The sequence below is a fragment of the Priapulus caudatus genome, unplaced genomic scaffold, assembly GCF_000485595.1.
Source record: "Priapulus caudatus unplaced genomic scaffold, Priapulus_caudatus-5.0.1 Scaffold69, whole genome shotgun sequence".
NCBI classification, from domain to species: domain Eukaryota; kingdom Metazoa; phylum Priapulida; class Priapulimorpha; order Priapulimorphida; family Priapulidae; genus Priapulus; species Priapulus caudatus.
Genome location: NW_014577130.1, coordinates 377917 through 378321, shown reverse-complemented (window position 1 = coordinate 378321; position 405 = coordinate 377917).

The following is a 405-nucleotide window of genomic DNA, read 5'->3' as shown; positions in this document are numbered from 1 at the left end:
TTTTTAACCTGTGCAGTGCAGGTCAGTGAGTTCGTCTCTCAAAAAAAAACGCAGGGCAAGGGTCAACACTAGCGCGCCCTACGTAGGGCGTGCGTACGCGTGCGTGCGTGCGTGCGTGCGTGCGTGCGTGTAAGCGGATGGGGAGCCAGGTTCTGCCAGTCTCTGTGGGCTGCTTAAGTCCGCAACGCAGGTTGTCGATTAAGTTGACACAAAAGGAGTAACTATACAAGCGCACATGCACATACAGTGCCATGGTACACCCACCTCATGATCACTGGCGGGCGAAGCGTTTGTGTTTTAACTAGGCGTAATAATATTATCTATTGCGCGACATTTGCTACGTACGGGATATATATATATATATATATATATATATATATATATATATAATATATATATATATAG